The sequence below is a fragment of the Onychostoma macrolepis genome, chromosome 18 (genome assembly GCF_012432095.1).
Source record: "Onychostoma macrolepis isolate SWU-2019 chromosome 18, ASM1243209v1, whole genome shotgun sequence".
Lineage (NCBI taxonomy): Eukaryota > Metazoa > Chordata > Actinopteri > Cypriniformes > Cyprinidae > Onychostoma > Onychostoma macrolepis.
Window position 1 is genome coordinate 10,331,714 of NC_081172.1, and position 20,968 is coordinate 10,352,681.

The 20,968-nt window shown below is 38.7% G+C and overlaps 1 long non-coding RNA gene across 1 annotated transcript; it reads left to right on the forward strand.

Annotated features, from left to right (window-relative positions):
* The first annotated feature begins 17,113 nt into the window (after nt 1-17,113).
* Nucleotides 17,114-19,548, forward strand: LOC131524722 (uncharacterized). Its single transcript, XR_009267054.1, has 4 exons — nt 17,114-17,828; nt 18,595-18,635; nt 18,731-18,838; nt 19,051-19,548. It is a non-coding gene; the product is annotated as an uncharacterized LOC131524722 (long non-coding RNA).
* The last annotated feature ends 1,420 nt before the right edge of the window (nt 19,549-20,968 follow it).

The window sequence follows — 20,968 nt, forward strand, 5'->3', positions numbered from 1 at the left end:
CTTACATGCTTGCTAGTTGAAAACTCCAGTGTTTCTTTTTCTTAGCTTTCCAAATCAATTAGTAGATCAAAAGACTAATTCAATCCTTGAGGAGCTGTGCTTAGACAGATATTCCCTAGGAGCCTAGAGGAACTCATCCATAAAACATTGAAGTCAGTTGTGTCATTCACGTCTGCGCTGTTACACACTGGCTAGCCTACTCTAACCATTCTGATCACGTTGCTGCAAGTCAGCCCTCTTAGTGTTTGCTTTTGAGGTAATTAAACTGCATTTGATGGATAACCTTGTTAAAGAGAGAAGTTTAGGTAATGATAATCCAATTAGATGTTTTTATCTACTGGAACTAATACAAATATATTCTAAATTACAGCTCAAGCTGCTGATGTCGATATACCAAGAGAACAAAGCATGTCAAATTTTTTTGCATGATATTTTGACAGATTTCATAAATGTACAAACATACCGAGGAGGAAATAATACATGTAATTAAAGAAGCCATGATTTCACTACTGACAAGAACTTGACCGAAAACAAGCAAGAACTGACTATTTCAACTAGCAATAATGCCATACATAATGACATTTGGCACAGACAATTTGTTGTTATAATGATGAGCTCCAAGGCTCTATGTAATAACTTAAGAACAATTGGACGGCATCTGTTGTTATGGAGGAGGCTTATCTCAGAGGTTTGAGAAATCTCTCAGAGACAGTTTGATTTCCCATTAAGTTTCGTTGTTTAGCACCAGCGAGGTGCAAACTCTGTTTAACACCCTTAGACAGACTGACTGCCCTCATGGGGAGAAAAAGGCATTAGAAATGACTCCGCTGGTTATGAAAAATATTTATCTGTCTGAGAAGTTTCAGAATTATTCCCCAAGCACAGCAAAGTTTCATATTCCAGTATGAAAAAGTACTGTCAAGTGTGACCATTCCTTTTTTCTTTTTTTTTCTGTACAGTGCTGTTTCCTTTTTTTTTTAAAGCACAGTGCTCACATGTGTTTTTAATACACTTGTTTCTTGCCTTGATATTAAAATAAATGTAATAAACTTAAAAATAAAAATAATTCAGACTTGAATGTTTCCCAACATTGGAATGTTGCAGATACACTGTAAAGTTTAAACACCTCACAACATGTCAAAGTAACCCAAATGAATATTTTGCATCATTTTGCAATATATAATGTGTTGCATCAACATAAAACACAAGGAAGAAAACTGGTCATGCTGACATTTCAACAATAATTCCATTTTGAGTAAAACAGCATGCAACACATTCAATCTGAGTACAAACCCCACTCTTCACAACAAAGGTAAAACTCAAGCGTTCAGCACAACAGACACTCTTCTAAATCCTGTTCTCATCAAAAAAAGAGCACTTCATTTCAATTAGGGTGACCATACATCCTCAACTTCTATATGCATTTCTCCATGAGGATTTTCAATTGCCTAAAATGCCCAAGTTTTGTCTTTGTTTTCATATATGATTAAGGTAATGACTAGTTTAAACAATAGTGTGCAGGCATTGTAAGTAATCGACCAATCAAGAGAAAGTGGGATCTATAGAGAACCGTCAAAGCAATTCAAATACGCATACATATAAATTACGAGAACTGTAGAGAGCATCTCAACAGAAAACAAAGCCAATCCTGGGAAAATGAGGATGTATGGTCACCCTATTTCAATATTTACTCATCTAAAGCATACTGTGAACTGTCTGGTTTCAACAATGCTACAATAACACCAATGGAAATTATTCATATTTATGATTATTCATTAAATGCACTGCATGAAACAAAAGTTGCAACCGAATGTAGTGCACTTGCTAGTGACACATAAGAGCTGACTCACAAGAACCAAGGTGTGAGTCTGATTTGGGGCATGTCCTGATTCCATTTCCCCTCTCAATCCCCCATTTTTTTTGCATATTCCTACTGTGCCATAAATAAGGCATAAAATGATCAAGAAAGCAACATAAATCATTTTCTGAGTAAATGTTTCAACACAAAATCTGATTTTGCTCACTGTTAAGTTGTTCACAGCAGTAGACGTCCAGTAAAGATATTGGTTAGATGATTTGTTGATGCGTTGATTTGATTTTTCTGTATTCCTGCTCTCCAGGATATCTGGCAGGAAAGACCTAATCACTCTTCAGGACAACTAAAGCATGGGGAAAAGTATTATAAATGCAAATTCCCAGTAAGAGCCCTGAATCTATGTTGAAAGGTCCTCTCCAGGAGATAATTGCAGCTTGCTTTGATTACATTCAAAAGACAAGATTGCAATAAAACTCATAAATAATTCAAAGCCCATCGAGGTAATTTATTTATTTATTTTTTACTAGACCTAGGGTGAGGCCATGACTGCTTTTGTTCCAGATGTGATATTCGTTGACATGTACACAAGTCTGTTTGTTTCTTTTCCAGACTGTAGGGGTAAGTACACTTCTTGACACTTATCTATAATTAATTCATAACAGTTTTTTTTTTTTTTCTGAAGTGTTGTTTAACAATCCTTGGGGTAAAAACTGGTTTTATTTACACTAAAGCATAATTCATGACAATGTGTGAAATTTCTATTTATGATTTTTTTTTGTTATTCAGGCTTACTGTAATACGAGGTGATTCATGCATGCTTATGTTAGAATTGATTGGTCTAGCATTAAAACACTGTAAAATTACCTTTAATCCATGAATATATATCACATATACACCTTTGACTCCCCCTGCATTAAAATAATGGTCCAGGTCAGTACGATTAATAGACAGCATATGTTGTATAAAGTTGATTACACAAGAAAATTATTTAAACTTGTCGCAGCAAACAGCAGGATTACAGTAAGGCACCCAATGGAAGATAAAGAACTTATATTAACTCTAAGCATTCTGTAAAAATGTGCATTCATTTTGACAAAAAAAACACACAAGATGCAGCGCTCAGGAATGGAACAGAATGCAGTGTCTGCAGACATGTTTTTAAAAGTTGAAATTCTTGTAATCTGACTGCGATTCTCACAGCCTAACTGAACAAATATGAACCAAAATGAATGGGTTCCAAATGTCAAGGAACATTTAAAATCATGCAAACACAAGCTTGCCATTTACCAGCGTGTGTATACAGTACATACATAATGCATAACAGCAAAAGTGTTTTCACTGCAGTGAACAGACAATTTATGAATACATCATAAATTGAAAAATCTGAAAAATCATCATCACTTTTATTCTTCAGGTTTATCAAGGGTCTTGTTAAGATGCAAATTTTAGCCTGAATTCACAGGGCTCTGTCTTTGGGATTCAGTGTGTACCTCTGTAAAACTGGGGCTCCTGCTGATGAGCTTGTTTGTCTTGTGCATTCATTTTTCACTAATTGCAGTCATTTGTACCATTTAATAATTGTTAATTATTAACATGATTCATTTTCTCTCTCCTTTACTCTGCTTCCACTTGGTTAAATACAATACATCTCAGTCTCTAGTATCTCTCACGTCATTGAAAAACATGGTGGGCGGTTCAGTGGTGAATTACGCATTCCAGACTATTGATTGGGGTCATGTGATACGGCCTCTGAGTGTGTCAAGCTCCTTTATCAGTTGTAACGGTCCTTATTGATTTGGATACGAGTGTGTGGGATGGAGCCAATCACAGAGAGAACTTTGCGGAAGTGACCCTTGAAGCAAATGTCTAACTATCAAACCCCTGACCTTTCCCACACGCATATTTTATGGCAGACAAATTGTCTTCGGTTAACACAGATCAACCATGCATGGTGGAGAATATGGCAGAGTGCGATGTCATGATATTTCCTCCCACATACGTCTGTTCTGAGATCCTCGCGTTAGATATGAAATGTCAAGGGTGTGTTTAGAATATTGCCTGATACACTGAAGTTTTCTGTAATGACAAAGAGATGTATCTTCGCCGCGCATCTGGATATTGCCTCTAAATGTCTCTCTTTTCTCACTGTCTCCTCTGTGCAGAGAACAGCGGATGGCCTTCTTTTAGATTCCATGAACTACCAGGCTGGAGGCTTTCAGGGATCCCTCAGGGCTCTCTCCTCGCATACATACATACTCATTTACAAACCCATCATTCCTTTTGATAATGCCCTCCAAGCAGATGACTTTATTTGAATACAACAGGATAAATGAATAACAATGCACAATCTTCTGAGAATAACGCTGTAATGATTGAGATGTCGCAGAGGATGATTTATCAGCATATGAGATCGTTGCAGTTTCACTTAATGGGAAATAATGGCAAACCATATTGTGTAAATATTAAAATTCAAATGTCACAGACTTTTATGAGTTGTTTTAGGTCAGGGTCATCACAAAAATAAGGTGGATATGATAAACTCTCTACGCTCTGATTTAATATCATTTTCATGCACACTTTCAGGTCTGTAGTGTGATTGCTGGAGGGGCTGCTGAGAATTGTGGGGAGAAAGGAAATGCAACAGACAGAACAGAGAGGTACGACACTATGTTCATCAGCCTTTAGAAAACTTGTTTTATGGAACGGCATTAACTTTTCCTTATAAATGCTTCAGGGGAATGTTCATAGTATTACATATATAAATCAACTCAATATTAAAACAGTCAATAACAACAAAACCATAAACGCCTGCCATTTTGTTTACATTGTACATCATTTAAAATATTGACTATAAATCATATTGGTGTAACGTTACGTGTCTGCTAATGAGGCGCATGACGAGGAGTAGGACAAAAGAAAGTCTTTCATTAATAATCCACAGTAGAATTCCAGGGGCAAGGAGTAGCAAAACACATGGCAAACTTATAATAGCAGACAAAGAATGATGGGAGAACACAGGCTTAAATAATCAACGTAATCAAAGGGGGAACAGAAACAGGTGAGGAGTTAATTAGCCAATAAGGGAACAGAGGAAAACTGGGTCAACATGTGACATAACGCCCCCTCCCGGAACAGCGTGTCCCTGCACCGACAAAAACAGTCCAACGGAGGAGGGAGGGTGGGGGTTCTGGAGGTGGGCGTGGAGCAGGAGGAGGGCAGACAATGGGGAAGAGACAAAGTTCATGGTGCCAGGGTGGAGTTGATAAGGAAGGAGCCCGGAGCAGGAGGAGCCAGGTGGACTGCCAGAGGCCAGCCAGGATAGCGGCCCACGGCGGAGTCGACAGCGGGAGGAGCCATGGTGGAGAACAGGCCGACGACACCAGGGGGCCGACTGACGGAGACAGAGCAGCTGGAGGAGGGGACCCAGGTGGAACAGGGCAGACGGAGAGCCGGGGCGGAACTGAGGATCCAGAGGGCCAAGGCGGAGCTGAAGGCTCAGGCGACTGAGGAGGCGGCAAGGATCCGGAAGACCGCGGTGGAGCCGGTGCGACTGAGGATGAAGGTGGAGCCTGACAGAACCGGAGGGATCGAGTGACGAAGCAAAGCCAGAGGAGTGGAGTCCCGAGGCGGCGGATGGTCGACGACTGACCAAGGCGGAGCTGGAGGGACGAGGGAGCCCGGTGGAGCCGGTGGGATGAGGGGCAACGGTGGAGACGAGGGAGCTAGGAGCCGAGGTGGAGCCGATAGGTCGGAGGACCGAGGTGTAGTCGAGGGCTCGGAGGCTGGGAGTGGAGACTGGAAGTCCCGAGGCGGCAGAGTGGAGCGCATGGCAGGCGCTGACTGAGGGACTGACAGGTATCAGTGGAGCTGGAAGTGAGGAACTGGCTGGCTTGAGAGGCGGGAGAGGGAGGCTGGGTGGGAACACAGGAGATTCAGGGCTGGACGGAACCAGCGGAGACGCAGGAGATTCAGGAGCACAGGTTTGTACTTCTCCCCATCAGTCAATAAGGTCTATCTGAAAAGTGTCCTTCAGTTCCTCTTCAGATTTCCCAGAAACCAGTTGTAACTCACCCTCAGTCGTAGGAGTGTGGGCGGGGCTTCCCTCCAAGCCCTCGAGTACCACCAAAACTCCCTCGGCGACGGACGATGTTGCCGGCTCACGCACTTGGTCAGAGGATGGTATAGGGGATGGGGGCGTGACGTCACTGCTCTAGCGCCGCGGTGGCTGATGGGAAAAATCGCCATTTTGTGAGGCCACTTGTTGCGCGACGCGCCGAGGAAGTTGTAATATGAATGTTTTAAATAGGATACAGAAATTGAATAAACTGTAAATCAACATATTAAAGTTATTCCACAAAACATTATTTAGTCAAGAGCAGTGAGGGATTTCTTCTGTCTTTTGTTGTTTGATTAACATTAATGACAGACGGCACAGCTTTATTAGGCTGCTGTCACAAGACCTGTTTCACGGATCCAATACTTATACATATGCGTTTTCTTTCGTAACTTAAGACAAACCCGACAATGCTTATGAGGATACTCGCCAGGACGACCATTTTGACGTTATTTTGTGTGTATTTGGCCACTTAAGCGCAACAAGCTGTGTTTGTTTGTTCGCAGCGCGCGCTTTGGGTGTGACTGCAGCGCACAGAAAAGCGCCTCTGGAGCTCACGAGTACCGAAAGACTTAAAAAGACGTGCAAATAATACATTTATGTGACGATGCAACAATGACCGATTAGGCAATTGACAATTCTGTCAGCTGTACCGAAACGCGAGCTAAAGTCTTGTATCGCAGCGTGCAGCAGATGTGAAGAGAAGGTCAAAGAGAGAGGACGCGGTGCAGCTGAATCACTCACGCTGTGTTCAAATGACTGGTTGTGTGAATTTATTTACTCATCTAACCTACACGCTATATTGAATAAATGTTTTGCAGGAATTTCCCTCATTTTAAAGTCGAAAGCTGCGGGAATATATGCGCAATCCCACACCGAAATTCAGGACCCGATTAAGCATAATTCTACTGTACATAGAATTGTGAAACATGACTTTTCCAAAACTTTCTGGGTTTATTTATTTTTACAAAACTTTCCAGGCCTGGAAATTGCGGTTTTAAAATTCCATGACTTTTCCAGGTTTTTCATGACCGTATATGAACCCTGAATGTGACGATCGGGTGCGGTTAAATCAGACAAAAATATAGGTGCGGGTGGTTGGCCATCTTTTCCAGGTACCGTTTTCTTGCGTCCGGTAGAAGTTTGTCTCTGTATAGTACATTTCGTTCTTTTAATCGACTTTTCAACGTTTTAAGTCTCGCCCGATGTGGCCTCACAATATGGCGGCGCCCTCTTGTTTACGTCCCAGAATGCACTGCGCAGTGACGTCGGTTGCCAAGCTCTATAGGCTCAGTCGCAGCGGGCTCAGGCAGTGTCTCCGTAGATCGGGGTGACGGCTGGCTGGTCTCTGGTTCGGGAGTGGGGCTGGAGTTGTCCTCGGCAGAGCAGACGGAGAAAAACAGTCCATTATTCTCCAGCACCCACTCCACGCAAGCGGCGAAATCCTCTTTGGGACCGTTCGCTGGCAGGCGTGCCTTACACTGCTCGCTCAGGCTGATGATGTAAAAAAACACAGAGCGAGCGGTCCGGGAAGTGTGTAAGGCACGCTAGATCGAGAAAGTCCCTTGTATGGTCCTCCAGCGAACGGTCCATCTGCTTCAGGCATAGGAGTTGGACGGCGGGCAGATACATACCGGGAGAGGACAGTGAAAAAATAAACAAAGAAAAACGCCGCTTAATTACTCACGGTTTCGGTCTGCTATTCTGTAAGGTTATGTGTCTGCTAATGAGGCGCACGACGAGGAGTAGGACAAAAGAAAGTCTTTTATTAATAATCCACAGTAGAATTCCAGGAGCAAGGAGTAGCAAAACACATATGGCAAACTTATAATAGCAGACAAAGAATGATGGGGAAACACAGGCTTTAAATAATCAACGTAATCAAAGGGGGAACAGAAACAGGTGAGGAGTTAATTAACCAATAAGGGAACAGAGGAAAACTGGGTCAACATGTGACAATTGGTGTACTGAAAATGTATTTTTAGATACAGTGTGATGCGTGACTACTCTTAAAGAAATAGTTTAACCAAAAACAAAATTTGCTGAAAATTTACTACAAGATGCACCCAAGATGTACAGTAGATGAGTTTGTTTCTTAATTGGAACAAAAAAATAGTCTTGTCTAGATCTGGAGAAATATGCACAGATAAAGCACCATTTATAATCGGTAAAAAACAGTCCAAAACCGTTCTAAACAAATTGGATTTTAATGTGGATGTACAACAGAGTGTTGACTTTTTCACTGGAGGAAGCATTATTATGAATTTTGAACTTAATGAAGGATTTGTTTATTACAAACATACAACATTTCACAAGATGTTAACTGATGGACTGGAGTTGTGTGGATTACTTGTGTATTACTGTGATTTTTTTATCAGCTGTTTGGACTCTCATTCTGACGGCACCCATTCACTGCAGAGAATCCATAGGATGAGCAAATGATTTGATGCTAAATTTCTCCAAATCTGTTCCAATGAGAAATAAACTTATCTACATCTTAGATGGCCTGATGATGAGTTAATTTGTAAATTTTCATTTTTGTGTGAACTGTTCCTTTAAAAATTGTGCAAACTTTTTGTTTGTTCTCTACAAACTTTTTTCCTCTTTCCTCACTTAAGTTATGAAGTCACCTGTTGTATAAATGCCACAGATTCCCAGCAAATTTAGTCTAAAATTAATAGGGCTCTGTGCAAACTTCAGATGTTAAAAGGGCTATTTCCTGTTTGTCTCTGATCCTGCAGGACACCCAAGCAATAAAAGACAGACCTACACAAATCTTTTCAAAACATAGGGATGCAAGAATAAATAAATGATTGAAGTGTTTGTTTCCTCTTATATTTCTTAAATTGTGTTCAACAAGACCAGAAATTTGTTTAATAAGTAATTAATAAGTAAATAGGGTAACTTTTGCTTTCATGTTGACTTTAATATAACAAATATTTTGCCAATAGATTAATCTCACATTTTCAGTTCAGTATATGATGTAGAAATAACAGACACATTGAGTTCATTAAGGACATTTTTCATTTGCAGTAGAAAAGAAAATATATGACAGTGTCTTTATTTAATTAAATAATATTTATTCACTATATCTCAGTGGAATGAATTATGCATTCTGTTGAATAATGAAAAGACAAAACTGCACAATAGAGCAGGTGTGCAAAAAAACATCACTTTGAGAATACTAGAGAAGACCCATACTATTTTCTGCAAAGATTATGTATGTTAATCGTTATATGAAGTACAGTACATAAATACTTTAACTTAGATCGAGATGTTGGTTCAAACATGTCTCAATTGCTTGAAATTTAAGCTTCTGCAAGCTGAAACACTAGGAACGTTTAACTAATCACTGAATCTTATGGCTGGGATCATTCACGTTATCCCTGAGGCATGGCCCTCCGGCTCTTACAACAATTTGCTGAAGTTGCTGACCTCACAAAGAAAAACACATGTATATAGCTTTAGGAAAAAGGAATAGAAAACAAACTGCTTTTTAGTCCCTGTTAGGTGTGTGGTTTTATTTGATTGCCTGGATGTAATGGATTTAGTTGTGTGATTTGCTAAAATCAAGCTGTTTACAAACATGTTTTAGAAGTCAAGTCACCTTTTTCTCGTTATTTATATAACGCTTTTAACAATACAGATTGTGTCAAAGAAACTTTCCAATATCAAAATAGGAAAATAGTGTGTCAATAATGTAAAATGACAAGATTAAACACTCAATTTTCAGTTAAAGGCATTTCATTATTGAATTCAATGATGTCATCGTCCAGCTCAGTTCAGTTTAATTAGTATCTGTGCAATCAAGTCGACGATATCGCTGGAAATTAAGTGTCCCCAGCTAAGCAAGCCAGAGGCGACAACGGCAAGTAACCAAAACTCCATCGGTGACAGAATGGAGAAAAAAACCTTGGGAGAAACCAGACTCAGTGGTGGGCCAGTTTTCCTCTGGCCAGATGAACCAGCAGTTCAATTCCAACTGCAGCAAAATCAGATTGTGGTTCCCGAGGTCTTGTCCCGATGGCCGTCTAGGTGACAAGGTCTTCACTGGGGATCTGTCTCTGGGGCTCATCTAGGGGTCCTGATCTCCGCTGATGTTCAGGGCTGTAGAGATCATCTCTAGGTGCTGATCCACCATCTGATCTGGATACAGACTGGACCCGGGTGACTGCATTGACCATCTGGACTGGATACATACTGGATCCGGGTGACTGCATTGACCATCTGATCTGGATACGGACTGGATCGGGTGGCCACGCTGATCTCGGAATAAGAAAAAAACAGACTAATATTAGCATAGATGCCATTCTTCTTACAATGTAACAAATACATCGGGTCTTATGGGAAGTGTTCCCGGTTCCGGTTGACCTAATTAATGCAACCTAACAATCCTTTAACGGATTTGAATATTAGAAGCATGTTAGTGTGTTATGTGTACGACAGGTTAAAGAGATGGGTCTTTAATCTAGATTTAAACTGACAGAGTGTGTCTGCCTCCTGAACAGTGTTAGGTAGATTGTTCCAGAGTTTTGGCACTAAATCGGAAAAGGATCTGCCACTCACAGTTGATTATCAAATGGCCAGAGTTTTGAGAACGTAGTGGATGTGGAGGACTATAGTGTGATAAGAGCTCACTCAAATACTGAGGTGCCAAACCATTCAGGGCTTTATAAGTAATTAACAAGATTTTAAAATATATACGATGTTTAATAGGGAGCCAGTGCAGTGTTGACAGAACCGGGCTAATGTGGTCATACTTCCTGGTTCTAGTAAGGACTCTAGCTGCTGCATTTTGAACCAGCTGGAGTTTGTTTATTAAGCGTGCAGAACAACCACCCAATAAAGCATTACAATAATCTAACCTTGAGGTCATAAATGCATGAATTAACATTTCTGCATTTGACTTTGAGAGCATAGGTCTCAATTTAGATATACTTTTAAGATGAAAAAATGCAGTTTTACAAATGCTATAAATGTGGCTTTGAAAGGAAAGATTGCTATAAATTAGCACATCTAGGTTCCTAACTGATGACGAAGAATTTACAGAGCAGCCATCAAGTGTTAGACAGTGTTCTAAGTTATTACATGTGGGGGTTTTAGGTCCGATAATTAACACCTCTGTTTTTTCAGAATTTAGCAGTAAGAAATTACTCATCATACAGTTTTTTATATCGACTATGCATTCCGTTAGTTTCTCAATTTGGTGTGTTTCACCAGGCCGCAAAGAAATACAGAGCTGAGTATCATCAGCATAACAGTGAAAGCTAACACTGTGTTTCCTGATGATATTTCCCAAGGGTAACATGTAAAGCGTGAAAAGTAACGGCCCTAGTACTGAGCCTTGATGTACTCCATACTGCACTTGTGATCAATATGATACCTCTTCATTCACTGCTACGAATTGATGGCGGTCAGATAAGTACGATTTGAACCATACAAATGCACTTCCACTAATGCCAACAAAGTTTTCTAGTCTATTCAAAAGAATGTTGTGGTCGATAGTGTCGAACGCAGCGCTAAGATCCAGTAGCACTAATAGAGAGATAAGAGAAGGTCATTTGTAACTCTAATGAGAGCAGTCTCAGTACTATGAAACGATCTAAATTTTTAGAAGGAAAGCATTACCACATTAGATGGTAAAGTCCAGGTGATTGCAACTGCAAGGGAAGTAGTCAAAAACACCCACATTAACCAAAATTAACACCCTTGCAACCACAAACAGGGGAGTTATATGCAATGCTCAAGCCATGACATGAAATATCAGAATGAGCTGGTGCACAGCATGGCCGGCCCTCAACGGCTCTCTTGCTGCAGATTTATGGGACAACCTCCAATCATTTCCCCCTGGAATCCATTATTTCTGCCTCCTTTCTTCTGTCAAGGTTGTGGGTGTCGAGTTGAAACGACTTTTCAACCCAAGCTTACAGTTAAATTTAGTAACTGTTTGTATTTCACTTTCTGTTGGTTATGTGCACCTAAGTCATAAACAACAGAAACGAAGTTGGCAGAAAAGAAACTAGATCTGGCATATGTTTTATTCTATTTTCCACTGTCTTCTCCAAAATGACTTTTACAGTAACAAAGCATTGTGAAAAAACAAACCCGACAGTAATACACTAACATTTATAGATCAAGTCCAGTGGCAGTTTTGACTTTCTTCATTTTAACTGGAAAAATAGTGGCTTTATGGAAAATGAACTTTTGATTGAGTCTTGATAGAAATGTAGATTAAAGAAATTCCTCTTAAGGATGTGTGGCGTGTGGCAATTCAAGTTACATCCAATAAAGCATTTCTTTGAAAAATAATGAAGCTCAGAACAGAATGACCCTAAACTGCATATCATCAATTTTGTTGATTAAAATTATACCTCAAGGGTTCCTCGGAAGATTTTATTGCAATAGATCTGATAAAGTAGAAAATTGCACATAGTTTGATTGCACAGGTGTATTTGATTAATGAATTCATAAATCATGAATTAGGGTTTTATGTTGTTGCTTTGGTTAAATGCTGTAAAGATCTAGATTATAGGGTGCTGTGAAAGATATTCATATTTGTGTATACATATAATTTTGAATGCAGTATCAAAAGCAAACCTTGTGTACGGCAATCATTTAGCTTTGTGAAATCTTAAGCGTGGCCCTTAACATCTGAGCAAGGACGTCATAATCTTAAAGAAATTATTCCGTGTTGGAATTACAGTGTCTGAACAGTGTTTTTCATGTGTTATCACAAAGCCTATCAAGAGTTCTGTTCGTCATTTGAATTCTTTGAAGTTCAAAAATGTCCCTTTTTTGTTGAGGAGAGAGAACTGGCCTTTCATGTGCAAATCTAAAAGGATGATATTTCCAATACAGGAAATAAAAGGCCCTGGGGTCATTGTGCTAATGCAGAAACTCCCAGAAAAAAAGTACACTTTTCACTGATAAAACCGATTTTGTGTTTCTTCCCAGACTTTCATGTACATTGTGTCTGTAGCTTAAAATAAAGAATCTTCCTTGAACCTCAGACATGAATATTAACACTCCTATGTGTACCAATAAATATATGCCAATTGTATAATAATGCTGAAGGCAGATGAAAGAAATTTCCATTTCCTTGCATGTCCTATATTTGAATACAAATCAGTTGATATTATGATGAATTTCTCATTTTATTGCTGTACTCTCTAAAGAAACATTTCAAGATATTATTTTTTTCACATATCTGAGTGAAGTCTTTGTAATATAGAATATGCATGACACATTTAAAGTCAACATGAAATCAAAATTGACCCTATTTACTTTCCTCAATGCATGTTCGTGGTCTCACTTTGAATGCTTTATCAGTAGATTAAAAAAAATAGTCTGCCTTATATTTAATAAAACATTAAAGGAATAGTTCAACCATTAATATACATAATGACAAGGGTATAAAATAGGTATTACAAGGAGAAGGTGACTTTTCAGGACATTACCCCATGTCCCCACTTTTCAAAACGCTTATAAATCACACAGAATGGAGTGTATTGAAAATCTGAAATAGCACAAAGTTTCCTGTAAGGGGTAGGGTTAGGTGTAGGGTTGGTGTAGGGCAATAGCACATACAGTTTGTACAGTATAAAAACCATTAGGCCAATGGGATGTCCCCACTTTTCACAAAAGTGTGTGTGTGTGTGTGTGTGTGTGTGAGTGTGTGTGTGTGTGACAAAGGAGAGCAGTTTAAGCTTGACACATTGTCTCAACCCATGATTCTTTGTGGTTTTTAAAAAATCATTCTCCACTCCTTTGCCCTTTCTTGATTTTCTTCCATTTTTACAGTGTTCATCATTTCTATGGACTCTCAATTATAAGTGTGTGATCATGTTAAAATGGGACAAAATTCAACCTTTAGGAAACCTTGAAGTCACAATTCATCTCCTAATTTGGAGGTGACGCTATCATCTGAAACACATCTTTGAAACACGGCCCTCTGGCTGCCACCCTACCGGTACTCATTCCCTCCAGCAGATAAAATCTATGAGCTTGAAGGGTTTTAATGAGGCAGAAGATTTCTGTTAGCGATGGCTTTTTAATTATCACAAGGACCACTTCGCTCGTCTTCAGGAGGGAAGGAAATGATTGGATGCATCACATCTTGTTGAGGTTTTTGGCACTATTATGGCAGGACCTAGAAAAATACACCAAGGTTTAGCCTTTTATTTAACCTCAGTGACTGTGATTTCACAAATCATATTGAGTGTTGGGTAAAAACATGAGGGTCCCCATCAACCAATGTTTCATTTCTTCTTTATGACAGTGAAAGCAGACAGAAGGAGAAGGTTTGTGCAAACACTGGAAATAACCCAAGGAAAACATTCTGTGCAACGATCAGTTGTCAACAAGACCAGCCTTGAATATTTGAGAAAACATGTGAAATAGATCTTTGTTGCCGTTGTCTGGGTCTGAGTGACTTTCGTCTTTACAGTTCACACACTTTTGTACACTCACAAAAATGTGCACTCGCACTTGCAAACTAACTGTAAAAGCTCTCTTGCTTAATCCTTATCAAATTTTTATGTCCCAACAAGATACAACAGCAGAAAACTCGCTTTTTAGTTTCATCCTCCCAGGCATTACAACAAGCCCATATGAAGTTATATGTATTTGTTGGTCTTTTGTGTTTTTTTAAATAATTCAATTCCATTTTACATCGAATTAATGCAATACATTGCAAAACAACCATTCTGTATTTAGAAAAATCCTTACTGGAAAGAAGTTGTTTTGCTTTTACAACATTTTATCAAATTAATTTCTCCCTAGGTTAAACAACAAAAAGGAAGAGACCATTTATGTTAAGCTGAATGCATTTTCCTATAAAAGTGCTTGAGTTAGCACATCTCAACACAAATAAGGTGTCTTTAGTTTACATCATTACTTCTAAATCATGTCGCAGTTGAAGGACAAAACAGCAGTGGGACGTAAACAAGAAATCAAGTGGCTGTTACCAAAGCAAATTTATTTTTGTCACTGTGTGTATCCTTTGTAGTTCAATGGGCCTGCAATACAAACACAATGCAAAGTCATACTGTGAGGGACACCCGAGAGACTAGATTTGACTTTGAACATTACTGCATCAGGGACCTTATGAACATATTGTTTTAAACTAGAGGTAATGTGCAAGAATCTCCATGTTCCCATGATGAATGCACATTCTTTGATTGTGTGGAAAAGATCTCTTCAGAGAAAGGCCATTCCCAATTTCTGAAACTTGTTTGTGGTATGTTTGGTACCGGCTTATGGGCCTTTGAAATACTGATTAATGAATTTGCATTCTCAGGAAAGAGAACACGACAAATTATAAAGGAACAGCAAGGGAACGCAGTGCACCATGAGAGATGAGTGTACTCTAAGAGGGAGCTTAACATTTCACACTGTATTAAAGTTCACACTTGCACAAACAGTTGTTTACAGACATTATTTACAATAGTAACTGTGTCCAGGATTTCAAGCAACTGAAATCAAGCCTTTGTGAATATTATGGATTTGATGCTACTACTTTGATGGCCTTTATATCCTATCTCCATCTTTAGGGGAGGTCAAAGAGGGGCCATTAAAATTTGTGATAAAACAGTTCCCCCAAGCTGGCACCTAGAAATATGCAATTTCAATATGTACAGCGCTAATGGACATTTTTACAGTCCTGTAAAAGGAATAAATAGATGACATTGCATTATTGTTTAATCTGTAAAAGTTGCAGGCATATTTATCTGATCCTGTCAGTTTCACTTCATGTCTGACCTTCGATGGCTCGCATGATAATGGTTACATGCTGTTAATTTCAAATGCTAAATTGAAATATGTTCTTTGTGCTGCAGAAAAATATGTGCAGTATGTAATATATGAATGGAAGTCTAGAAGATCTAGTCTGCATTGTATCAGATAAATTAATTAAATTACTGAATTGTATTTCACCTGGGGTCAAAAGAAAATGAAATAATCTCAGTGTGCAAGGATTTGTAAGATTAGGTTTTGTAGGACTTCAGTTTACAAGATTAAACTTTCATGCTCAATGGATAGTGGTTGTGTTATGTGCATGGATGATTTACAGTAGGGCTATTATCACTTATAGAATATGTGAATAGTGTGAATATAGAATAACTTATAGAATAACAAATGTTTGACTCCTTCTGCAATTATTGAACCTTAAGGTCAGGTGGATTACATAAATAAATCAAATTAATGGAAGAAACTATTAGCTAATGGTAAGCAAAAGATGAAATTAAAAAAGACTTACAAGTATACCTAAGATTGAAAGAGTCATACAACTATTAATTCAAGGCAGATTTATATAACCTACAATTTAATTATTAAAGCTTTATATGTGCAAATTAACTATTCATAGATCAGCTTTTGGAAGCAACTGTATTTTGGGCTTTGTTTTTTTTTTTTAAAAGGATATTTACAAGGTCTCTCCTGCCATTTAGTGGCTAAAGTCAGAAGTGCAATTTAACCGTGTATGGATTATGTTTATGGAATGTTTGATGGGATATTAGGATAACTATTTTATTCATTTGATTTTTGGCACAAAAACTTCGGACCACAAAAGGAAAAATAATTTAAAAAAAAAAAGTTTCTCTTAAAATATAAACATTTTTCTTCCAAATACACTTCTAAATGTTTTTCTTCATCCTTTGACCTCCAAGACACTCAAACTGAGTGAAACAAAAATGTGCATTTTTTATTTACTTTATAATTATAATATTGTTTGTAAAAGCACTAAAATTCAGTTTACCGACAAATTTAATTTTGTGCTAAAATGCTTTGATTTGGCTTATATTTGTCTACTTTTTTTTTTTTTTTTCTTTTTTATTCAGAAACATCCAAAAGATGATTTCATTGCTAGTTTATGGATATTTAAGGAACTTTGCAATATTAAATAATAGGTACATATCTCTACTGTATTTTATTATCTGCAATGCATTTACAAATTACAGTATGGAACATAATATCTATCCCCTTTTTATTTCATATTTCCTACAGTAATGATACACTGTCTGTGTGCATGTCACAATCCGTTTATAAGCATGTGACCATGTTATTAGTCCCACCCGCGTCTTGCTAAACTCCAAGAAGCAGTTCCTTTTTAATGTAATTGCTGCTCTTAAACTACACTGTTAGACATTTCTGTAATTTCTGCAGTTATTTACTGTATATCACCCAGTATAATACAGCAAATTCCCTTTAGAGTAAATAACTGTAATACCCTTTACATCATGGGAATTTTCTGTGACGTCAGACCCCACATACAGAGACTTCACTGTATTTTAAAAAATTGCTGTATACTATTGTATTAGCTGTAACGGCCTCTTTGGCGCCATTGTATTGTGGTTGTTTTATTTTCCTCATTTCTTACATTTGGATTGACACGATTTGCCCTGCTTGTCTATAACGCCGCAACAGCTTGGGACTGACTGCACTGGACGTGCTACATCGCTTTTCGTGTCAGAAACAGTGTGAGGGCTTGGAGTGCATCTGTATGTCACAATTTATAGCGGGGCATCACTTTACTGTCCGCACCCACATAGCAAGCACACTCGGGCCGATTCTGGCTGAAATGCGGCACTGTCAGCTCAGTCACGACGTCGGTGAGAAGATAATGAGCCAGAGCCGCGCCGACTCTACAAAACACTTCTGGCTGACAGACGGCTTTTTCTCTCTGGGCCGATCTCGGCTGAAAGCTGTTGTACGTGCGGCAGGTCCGCACTCGGTGTACGTTAGTTGTGTGTATCTACCATCGGCTCGAGTTGGTTTTGTCTCCGGCGGCCGCTGCTAGAATGAAGGAACTCAGCCGCTGAGAGAGAGATTTGGCGGTTAATCCTGAGGAGATTTCGGCGGGCACAGTTCTCAAGAGGAATACTTCAGCTCAGCTGCAAAAAGGTAAATTACGTTATTTAATGATCAATCTAGTGTTGTTTGATGTTTAAATGCCACGAAGAGTATAGTTTTTAGATGGTTTGTTAGGTTTGCGATGATAACAGCGTTAAAAACCGTTCGGTCCTGGATATATTGAGTGTTGACGAGTAACGTTAGGCCTAACTGTCAGGCGCGGTCTCTTTAGGAAAACAATATGTAATTTTTTTAATATGAAAAACCGATGAGCTGTATCCAGTGCACGGTAATGTTAGGTAATTAAATTTTAATGAGTTAAATTCTATTTCGTTTGCTAGAATTCATTCGATTCGTCTTTTTCAACGAGTGACTGCTATTGAATCAAAGGAATCGATTCACTGAACCATTCAAATGAGTCATTTGTTTGTGAATCAAACTGAGCACGCTGTTGTAGCATTACACCTGCTAAGACAATTCAATATGTGCAATCTGAATTTAATAATAATATTTATTTTGTGGTAACACTGCCGTGTGGGAAGCTCTGACAGATAAAAACACTATAGATACGTAAGAGAGAGCTGTAAAATGTAAGTGCATCATCTTTTGTTCTTGAATGGAGGCCTAATCTGTCTGCTGCACTTGAGCAGGTTCAGTTTTTAGAGTGAATGAAAACTTTTGAAGCATATATGCCGTATGATGTGATTTAAAATCATACTTATTTTACTCTGGTGGGGATTATTATGAGCAAACAAACTTAAAAGTTTAATCTGAACACTATATATGTAATCTGACATTTATTATTATTTTTTGACAGAAATTCTGAGCTGCTGCATGAACATTCATCAAACATATAAGGTGCGAATTCTGGGTCTGGTCCTAATGATTGTAAAAAGCTGTAATGCTCAAGATTAAATAATTACCTTACAATATATATTTGTACATATTTCAAGGCTGCAATTTGGAAAAAACTTTCAATGCTGCTGCAATGGAGGTCAAGGGGACTGAAGAGGTGGCTCCAGCTGATCAAAAGGGTGGACTTCAGGAGGCAGACACACTCTGTGAGTTTAAAAGACCCATCTCTTTAACCTTCCATACACATGACACACTATCATATTTATATAATTCAAATCTCTTAAAGGATTTTTATGCTGCACCAATTAGGGTAAGCAGCAACACTTCCTATAATTTCTAATGTACATGTTAATTTTTAAGAAGAATGACATCATTGCTTATATTAGTCACTTATATACTGTCTCACCCTTATCCCTAGGTTACAATAATCAGCTGATCCAGCAGTATCCAGACCAGACGGTGGACCTGCACCCAGGAACAACCACAACACATCCCTGAATGTCAGCGGAGACCATGTCAGCTAGATGACAGATCCCTGTGAAGACCTCACTGATGGCCCCAGCACAGATCCTCAGCAAAGACTACGAGAACCAGACAAGCCCTCTGCGCAGACCCTTTTTACCAGCTTCACCTGCTGGCGTGATATTACTTCATGCAGAAGAAGTTGGATGAAATATTCTGAATGATATCAATCCACAATCTGACTTGTGATGCAGCCTGGAATAATCACACCATGTTCATTCATTTGGCCAGACGAGACTGTTTCCTGACTGAGCCGGGTCTTGCTTGGGTTCCTTGTCACTGTTGCCTTTTGTCTTGCTTGGTTGAAGACACCTAATATTCAGCAATATTATTGACTTGTCTGTACTGACACCATTTGATAAGAATTGAACTGAATTATGACACATAATGTTTTATATATGAAGAGTTTATTTGCAAAAACAGATAACTCCGTTTTTAAATATTTTAAAAAATCATGTTTTTGTTATCATGTTTTTGTTTTGTGTTAGTTAGCTAGTATTTATTAGTTATTCTTTACCTAATCAAAATAACCTGAATGCAGTTTGATTGAGATTAATTGGAATGCACAATGAAAAAACATGATTTTTAAAAATTGTTAAAAACAAAGTTATCTGTTTCTGCAAATGAACGCTTCACATATATATACAGTAAATATAATTTACTTCTTACTTTGTGGTTTAAAAAGTGTGAATGTTTATACTGTAGTGCATTTGTTCATATATATTTAAAGTATTTGGTAATTTTATAATTAAAGCCTTTTTAATGTTTTTAAATGGTTGTATTTGTGTTTCACTGCTGAATTACATTTATCAGTTTCTGGGCCACATTCGGCCCAGGGACCAAGCCGAATCTCAACCGGATCTGGCTTAAAGTGTCTGGGCCAGACCTGGGCCACATAAAATAATAGAAGCCACTCTACAGTATGCGGGCCAGATCTGGGCCACGTCAATTTTACAGGGCGTGAGCCGCATCTGGGCCAGAGGAAATTGTTTGAGTCGGTTTTCAGTGTGTGTGCCGGTTTTGGGCCGGGGACCCAGCCAGAACTGGGCCAGAAGTGAAGCAAGGTTGTGGGCCAGACAAATTTTGCTATCTGGGCATCCACTGTAGATAATATATAATATTACTATATATAATGGGTTCATTGTTTTTTACCGAGTCCCGCCGCGCCACTCGCGTCCGAGGAAGACACGGAAGCAGCGCGGTAGCGCCGCGGGTTTTTCCCGGGGATGAACCCGAGAGAGTGGGAGAGCTCCGGAGAACATCTGCGCTGTGTGTCGATGCACCTTACGAGATAATAAGACCAGCAAGCAAGGTAATATGTACGTTTGTCTGTGTGTTTGTGTCACACCAGTTTACCTAACATTAGTACCAGTCAACATGGCAGTAACAAACTTACTATGGTAAACTGAGCTATCGTTTCAAACGACTTTTTGTCAGCTTATTGAATTAAGTTACCGAATTAAAATTATTTTTAACGAGCAACGATTATCTTATATTAATATTAGGTTAAGGAATGTGAAGTTTTGTTCAGGTGTTAGTTCATGTTGGCCAACTAAGGTTTTGAGAGGTTTGTGTATTCTATATGGAGTTTGCGTTTTAAAAGTGTGCCATTTCTACTTTTTGTTTTTCAGAGAAGACATTCTGTCACTAACAAAGTGGAGGGTGAGCAAAGGTGGTGGCCACGTTTTGGAGCAGCACCTGGGTTTTGCAGATGTTTGTCTTTTTTCTCCATTATGTTTCTGTTGCCTAAAGATTCTTTGTGAGGATGAATCCAGAGGACACAATGCACTGCAAAACGTCCTAAGACAGGAGAA